Genomic DNA, 7,724 nt, shown 5'->3' with positions numbered 1-7,724 from the left:
CGTCCGCCGCCTCCCGCCCTCCACGCAACACACGGGCACGCGGAGACACCCACTTTCCCGCACGGAATCTCGCGCCCCTCTCTTTGACACACTTGCTCACACACGTGCATACACTCCCGCACACACTCCACGTCACACAGGCAGGGGGTGGGGCTGAAGGTAACCCCAGCCACCCGGGGCCACTGCTCTTCTTCACAGCGGCGTCTACAGGGACGCCTGGCTTCCTTGCCGGCGCCTCCCACTCCCAGGACTTTCTCAGCATGGACAGGGTGACCAGTGTGTCACAGCCCCCAGAGTTCCCGGCTGGCCCCCTCCCCTCCCGAGCTGGACCCCTGGGGTATGGCCCGGGGCACCCATTCCTGCAGAGGCCCGAGCCTTCTGGGGGCCAGTCCTTGGTGATGCACGAGGTCCCCCAGATTGCACCCACCTGGTCCTGGCCAGGTGGGAGCAAAGGCAGCGCCTATTTCTGGAAGGCTCCTGGCGGCCCTGGTGTGAGGCCGTCGCGGAGAGCTGACTTCATGGCTACGTCTCAAGCAGGCTTTCAAAGATCCCAGACCAGTGCTGAGACCAGTGTGACCAGCTTAAGCCAGCTTTCTTTCTTCTATTTCTCCAGTGACTCATTGAATGGAGAAATACAGCTTCTCCCCCTGCAGCTTCCCCTGTGGAATGTTCCAGAATCCTGGACAGCTTGAGCAGGCTGCTGAGCCATGTCTTTGGCTCCATTAGCCCAACAGGTGCTTGTTGGACAGCCGGGGCAGTGGGACCCTGCGAGCCAGACTCAGCCAGGCCACAGTGGCGCCCCCACCTGGGCCACAAGGACACAGCTCTTCTAGTTCAGACCAGAGAACTGGAGATGGCTGAGGTTCCAAAGCAACCAGGCCAGGGGAGAGGTCAGCCTTCATCATCCCTCACACATAGAAGTCTGGGCTCTAGGCAGAAGCTGGGTCCCCGGTGGACGTTTCCTGTCCCTCACAGTGGGTTCCCCTTCAGAACCGCAGTGTTCTTTCCTGACAGCTGGAAGTTGTAATGATACTGACCTGGAAGGCTCTGGGTCCAGTTGCTCCCCAGAGCCCGGGCTCTAAGGCCTCTGTGTGTTTGCATCCCATTCCCCTCGTTACTGGCCCAGCGCAGGCTGCAGTCTTCGCTGGCTATTGACCAGGCAGGCGCCCCCTCCCAGCTACCTCTGTGCGCTGCATCTTACACGGGAACTGTTTTAAGACTTGCCAAAATCAGGAAAGACTCCCTTGTCTAGTAGGCTGGGCTATTTTGGGTTCTTTCAAAGTAAGCAACGAGATGGAAGTTTCAAAGACCCGTTGGAGGACTTCCCCACAGCTCCGCTCATTCTTTCAAAGCGATAGTAAGCAGCACTCCAGATGAATAGGCTGAGGGGCAGCCGTTGCTGAGCCCTCTGCTGGTGGGACCTGCTCCTCGTCCTCTCCCTCACCCTCCTCTTCCTGTCCTCTACTGTCCCAGCATTCTGGACCTCCTGCCTTGGCAGATTGCAAGGGGACGGCATGGCCAAAAGATGTTTGCCCCACACAGAGCAATGGCTTTGGAGCAGGTGTTCTGGCCTCTGCAGTAACAGCCACTGGGCAGCAATGATGGGCAGCAGGGACAGCCAATCACAACTGTCCCTGACTGCATGTCAAAGGCAGAGCTCTCTGTTTCCCTATGGCAACGGGGAACAACAAGCTGATACCACGGCTGGACAAAGAAATGTCTGTCAGGACCTTCCATGACATCACATGTTCTGATGCTGTGTTTTTGAGAGAAGTACACACAGATATTAAGGTGACTCACATTAAGCAAAACAGCTCAGAAAGCCAATCCTGTTTGTTTTTCAGAGAGGAGGGAAAGTGTCCATTGCACAGTGTTGGGGGCCCGGGCCGCTCCTGCTTACGATGGTCAGTGCCTCAAGTGAAACCTCCCCATGCAAAACCACAGGCCCCTGGGGGGCTTGTATAGGCTGAAGTGTGCTGGCACTGTCTCCCACTAAAGCATATTAAATCCTGCCTCGGGAGGGATCTTGACACGTGGCAAAAGCACTGTCTGTCTGGAGAAGTGGCTTCCCAACCTTTTGAATATGTTCAACATAGTGACACAGTCGTACATGTCACGTGTGTGTCCACACACGCTGCAATGATACTTCATCTCAAGCATGATAAACGCTAACGTTTACTCTTGCTTGCTCACTAATGCTGGTCATCATCCTCTAAACTGATTCCTAACTCATGACCTGAAGTTTGAACACACTAAAGACCTGCCGAAGATGTGGGAAGGGGTTCTGAGAGCGGGTGGTCCTGGTGCCACCTGGCCCTCTCTGGCCCTCTCTGGCCCTCTCTGTTGTGAGTGTGTGCCACAGTGGCAGGACCAGAAGCAACAGGCTGCAGGCCCCAGTGCTCTGCCCTACAGGTGGAGCCTGGCTGATAGCGAGGTGAGCCGGCAAAGAAGCAGGCTGCTGGGGATCCCTCCCTGGACAGGATGGGAGAAACCAGACAAGAGGAAATGGGGCACAGAGAGTCAGAGCAGGCTTGCGGGGGTGAAGGCTTCGTGCAAGTGACCGAGCCAGGGAAGCAGGGCGGCTTGGGTAACCTCATAACGGTTCCAGGAGCTGGACGTCAGCACGGTGGTAGCACAAAGCTCTGTTACACCGACCACGTGGAAAGGTTCCAGGTCTGCGACCAGAGACCTCTCTGAACACATGGGGTCCGCCGTGATCCAGGGCTGGCTGCATGTGGGCACAGGTCATAGCAGGACTGTGCTGGGAGGAGTTCACACGCTCTCTTTCTCCCTCTCTCTGAAGAAAGAAACCATCAAGAAAATTCCGATCGTGGGCCAGCAGGTGGCGTGGAGTTTAAAGCATTGAATCCCACACGGCTGACTGCATCTCAAGTCCTGGATGAGACAGCTTGAAAAAAAACCCAGGTCCATGTGTGTTTGTGCTCAAAATCCTGAGAGAACGGAGGAGAAGGGATTGCAGCATGGCCATCACCCGGGGGTGATTTCTCTCTCTCTCTCTCTCTCTCTCTCTCTCTCTCTCTCCCTCTTTGTCTCTATCTCTCCCACACGGCTGACTGCATCTCAAGTCCTGGATGAGACAGCTTGAAAAAAAACCCAGGTCCATGTGTGTTTGTGCTCAAAATCCTGAGAGAACGGAGGAGAAGGGAGTAACGGAGTGCCAGCACCCGCGGGTGGTTTCTCTCTCTCTCTCTCTCTCTCTCTCTCTCTCTCTCTCTCCCTCTTGCTGTCCATCTCTCTCCATGAATGCATATGCCCTATACCAAAAATGAAAACCAATTCCAATTTTCTCTCATTTCTGAAAGAAATCTGGGCCACTCAGGAAGATGAAGATATCTTCATTTCAGATCCCTGTCTGGGATCTGTATGCACACACACTCACACACAGAGACCATCTCTTGCACTTTTCTGAAAATTTTCAGGAGAGCACAAGTCCTGGGTGTGGTCAGCCCCCCACAGGCAGCTTTGACTAGAGCCCCTGACCACCTCAACCCTTACCACCGTCTACAGATAGGCCAAACCCAGGGTCCCTAAGGAAAAGGAATCTGAAGACAGGAAAGAGGGTCAACGCCAAGCATTGTACGGTGACACTCGTAAACCCACGTGAGCGCGTGTGTCCTATGGCTTCCCTAAATCCACCAGGAGGCTGCACATCCACCTAGCCTGGAACTCACAATAGCCCCGTGTTCCCCAAGCTGGCAAGCCCTGGCCCTCAGCTGGCCAGTACACTCAGCAAATAGTGGCCAGGGTTGATGGGCAACCACCTTGGGGGGCCAGCTCAGCCCGCCCTGGAATCCAAGGTGCAAGCTCTGTTCTTTCTTGCATTCTGAAAATGGCAGGAGATCGTTGGGTCCAAGCTAAGACTTGGATTAAGGAGATACAATTTTTGAAAATTACCGGAATCATTCTGATGCGACAACACTGCAATATGCTATCTGTCTATGCATTCAGATGCATTCCATACCCTACCTCGCCTCTAAAAGCTGACTCCAAGCCTGGGGTGTCCGTTGATGCCAGATGGAAGTGACTCCTCCACCTTCCTCTGTTCATGAGTTTGCCCCATGGAGACCTGCCGGCTGAGCACCCCAGCCCTCCGCGAACCTGAAACCAAGCCCGTGCCCACCCTGGGCGGCCTTCCTTCTAGTGTGTGAAGGTGGGAAATCAGCAAACCACAAGTGCGCCTGCCAATGAGGGCTGTGGAGAAAGCTAGGGCAGGGAGGGGCAAGAGGAGGCCTGGAGGGAGGGCGAGGGAAGGTGGCAGAGAAGGTGCTGTATGCGTGTGGGCCTGAAAGAAGAGAGGGAGGGTGCAGGCGGCCAGTGCGGTGGTGTGGGCACAGGCCCTGAGATCAGAGAGCACCAGGAGGCCATTGTGGTTGAAGGAGAGTGGTGCTGGGAGAGGGTCACAGTGGTGGGTAGGGGGAGCAGCCAGCCAGCCAGGGCCTTGAGGGGCATAGACAGACAGGACTCTGGTTTACTCTGAGTTGGAGGGACACAGGTTTGAGTGATAGCTTGTATTCTACCCAAATTAACCTCATTACCTGGTCTTTCGGCTCCTCTGGCCAAGGAACACATGTGACTACCAGGCAAACTCGAACGACCCCCAGACAGTCCCCTGCTGTGAAGCAGCGACCAGTGGGACTGGCGGACTGCAGCCTGGCACGAAGGCATGTGGGGGCCAGCTCCCAGAAGTACGGACACCCTGCACACTCAACAAGGAGGCGGGCCGGGGTCGGCGACCCCACACCTGGGGCTCTTCCAGAGCAGCAGTACCCACGCTGCAGGCCATCAGCCCTCCACCTTCAGACCAGAGGAGGGTAGGAGCACCGCCTTCTGCCCACAGCCTCAGGTGGGGTCTACCCTCCTCTGGTGGCTGCACAGCGGGCGGACCTGGCCTGTCTAGTGTCTAAACGGCTACAAGGTGGCTTTCTTAGTTTTAACTAAATGCCACAGAGACATGCCCAGAAGTCTTAAAAAATTCATTTCAGAGCAGATGGAGAGAGCAGGATGCATGGAAACTGTGGGATGCAGACCAAGACAGCTCTGGCCACAGCAGTGTCCCCAAGGAGCAGCTTCTGTTCTCAGTGGCTGAGTCCCCAAAAAGAACAAGGGGGCTCTCGACTGCCTGCTCCAGTCACGGTGTCCTCAGGGGAGCCTGGCTAGGCCCAGCTGTCTTGCTCCGTGGGGCCTTTTCCCTTGCCGCTCCTCACACCAGAACATTCCCGCTAAGTGCCCGCACTCCCTCCCCCAGTCCTAGCCAGATGGGGCGACTCCAGATAAAAGGTCTGTTCCAGGACCCACCTGGTCTGACATGGCACCTCATGCCTGGAGCATGCAAGATGGAAAAGCCCACTTTTCTTCTTGCCGAGGGACCCCCCAAATCTCATGATCCTGAGTTCCCTAGGAAAGATGAACCAGACAGGAATTCACTAGAGCCGGAGATTCTAGGCCAGGAATCAAAAAGCAGAACTCAACTCATGACTAACTGTACGAGCTTAGGAAGACACTCTAGCTCCCTGGCCCTGGGTTTCCCCTTTTGTAGAGCGGAAATATGACAGCCTGCACTGCCCCAAGGGAGCTGCAAGACAGGACCCTAAGCTGGTGAGGACAGTGAGACCAATATCCATGGGAGGGACTGTGCCAATCCCAGAGAAAGTCACGGGTGTATTACGGATACCCTGCCCATAGTTACATGCGAACGGTCCTGCTTTCCTCGGGGTTTGAAGGATGGAGGGCTTCAACGTCAGGCATCCATGATCAACTGCCACGGGTAAAATTCACATCTGCCCAGAACTGGGACGGAAATACCTCAGGGATATGACCTAGCGCTTCCTTACCACACTCACGGGGGCCGCCCTTTGCCATGTTAAGTTGTCTGATAAATGTCGTTACCCATTTGCTGAAAGCATTTTCCGAGAAACTGCTGGTCCTCAGGTGTCAACTGCACATATGAAAAGCTTCAGAACGAAGCCAGCCTGCCGCCTGGGATGCAGGATTTCTCAGACTGAGGGCTGCCATCCATTAGTTGGCTGTAAAATTGGTTGAGTGAGTTTAATCAGCAAGATTTCTTTCTCTTAGTTTGTTATAGGGCGAGTGCTCTCGCTGGAGAGAGACAGAGGGAGAACGGGAAAGGTGAGAAAGCACCCCTAGGGGGTTGGCCACAGCGAATCCCTTCTCCACCATTCAACTCTTGGTATTTTGGGCATGCGCACACATGCGCTTGGTGTGTTTTTCATGGTTCCCGGTATGGGGCTTGACCTGTGTAGTCAGCTATGTGGGGTCCAGTGGCCTTAACTGCCATGCCACCCATTGGCCCCCAGGGGAAAAAAATTGTTTTAAGGAAACAAAATACAATAGAAAAGAGCAGAATTTGGGCCAGCCCTGTGCCTAGTGGTTAAGAGAGCAGGATTCCATGTGAACAACCACAGTTCAAATCCCAGTCCCAGGAGCTTAAAGAACACATCAGGCATGTGTATGTGCCCCAGATTTTGAGATAATGCAGAAATGCAGCAGAAGGTATTGCTGAAGACCACACCCACTGGGGTGATTTTTCTTTCTGTATCTCCATTTCTCTATGCCAAGTGCATGTGGCAGAGAAAGACAAAGAGAGAGAGAGAAGTGCCCCTGCCCGAGGGAATGGCTATGCTGCAATCCTCCTCCTCCGTTCTCCTCTAGGGACTCTGGGCACACACACACCCCAGCATGAGTCTCACCACAGAGATGACCATGTGGGACCCAGTGCCTTAATCTCCACATCACCTGCTGGCCCTGCTCTGGAGCATTTTAAGGCCTCACCATAAGTGGCGGTGGTGCTGGGTGAGCTGGTGGGTAAGAACTTGGTCAGCCTGCCTGATGGGGTCATGGCCATGGAAGCTACTCCCTGAGGTAGGATGGGGTGGAGTTTCCACTCTGGAGGCCTGCAGGGGGTTAATTTGCTGTCACTGCCAGATCTCCTCTGCTCTCTGTCCTGAGTTGCAAGAATTTTTGCAAAATCAGTGGTAGGCCGGGCCCATAGCACAGTGGGTAAGTGACCTGGATCCCACATGGCCGACTATGGTTCAAATCCCAGCCCTGGTGGCTTAAAACACATGTTGGATATGTGTGTATGTGTGCCCCAATCCTGACAGGTTGGAGAGATGGAGGAGAAGGGATTGTATTATGACCATACCCCTTGGAGAGTCCTCTCACTCTCTTTCTGTAGAGTACACATGCCGTCTGGTAATTAAAAGAAAATTCAGCAGATTCACGAATTCAGGTCCTCATCACTCCTCTGTGGCTCATCAGTTGTCCTGAGATGTTAAGTCCTTGAGTGGCCACCCTGCAGGCAGGTTTCCTCACTGCTGACTTGGAGCTTCCCGCTACTCTTTTTCAACAGGGACACAAATAAGTTCATTTTGCGGGGGAGCCGCACACTGCTTACATGCTGATAGCTCAAATGACAGTCTTCGCACTTCTTTAAGTAAATAATTACTCTCTCTGGAATCAGCAGGCCATGTAAATGCATGCGCTGCATTAGTTTAACAAGAGTTTGCTAAAGACTGGCTACATTATGCCTCTGAGTGGGCTCAGAGCTGCAGTATGGAGCTTTTGGACACAATTTCAGGCACATGGGTTCTGCTGATGCTGAGGCCTGTGGCCCAGATGTCTTGGGCATTTTCCTGAACTGCTGGGGTGACATACACCCCGTCTTCTGGGGGACAATAACAGGT

This window comes from Tupaia chinensis, unplaced genomic scaffold (assembly GCF_000334495.1).
Source record: "Tupaia chinensis unplaced genomic scaffold, TupChi_1.0 Scaffold000671_2, whole genome shotgun sequence".
Taxonomy (NCBI): Eukaryota; Metazoa; Chordata; class Mammalia; order Scandentia; family Tupaiidae; genus Tupaia; species Tupaia belangeri.
This window is presented reverse-complemented; position numbering follows the sequence as displayed.